The following is a 506-nucleotide window of genomic DNA, read 5'->3' as shown; positions in this document are numbered from 1 at the left end:
GGCCTTTGTCTCCCCCTGCCTGGCAGTCTCTGCCCTGGGCCCAGGGACGGTGCATTTACATAGAGCTGCTGCTTTGCATAGGGACAGCGCCCTGCTCTGGGGAGCAGCTATAAAGGGGCCGGTTTAACGCTTGGTGTCTCTCAGCTCCGTGTCGGTCGGTGCAGAAGCAGCAAGATGCTGTGGCAGACTCAGCTCCTCTGGCTCCTCGTGCTCTGGGCAAAGGGTAAGGGCAGCAGTAGAGGAGGGAGCAGACCAAACCTGTCAGTAGTTTCCATGATTTTGATGCTGATTCTGCTCTACATGGAGTATGGATCCCTGTAACACCATTCTCCATGTCTAGCTCTTTAAAGGAAACTCAGATTACTCCAAGAAAATTACAGATGAAAAAAACAAATCTCATCTCCTTTGGCTGGTCAGTGTTTTCATTAGAATTATCCAGCTTTATTTTCATGATTTCTCTCCTATGCAGGCTCCAGCCGGGACACTGTTGTGACCCAGAATCCCCA

General features: G+C 50.8%; 1 gene segment (V, D, J or C); it reads left to right on the top strand.

Moving 5' to 3' along the window:
• The window catches only part of LOC106721850, an 11,136-nt gene that overhangs the window by 7,957 nt on the left and 2,673 nt on the right, over positions 1-506 (top strand).

This window comes from Alligator sinensis, unplaced genomic scaffold (genome assembly GCF_000455745.1).
Source record: "Alligator sinensis unplaced genomic scaffold, ASM45574v1 scaffold23_1, whole genome shotgun sequence".
NCBI classification, from domain to species: domain Eukaryota; kingdom Metazoa; phylum Chordata; order Crocodylia; family Alligatoridae; genus Alligator; species Alligator sinensis.
This window is presented reverse-complemented; position numbering and strand designations above follow the sequence as displayed.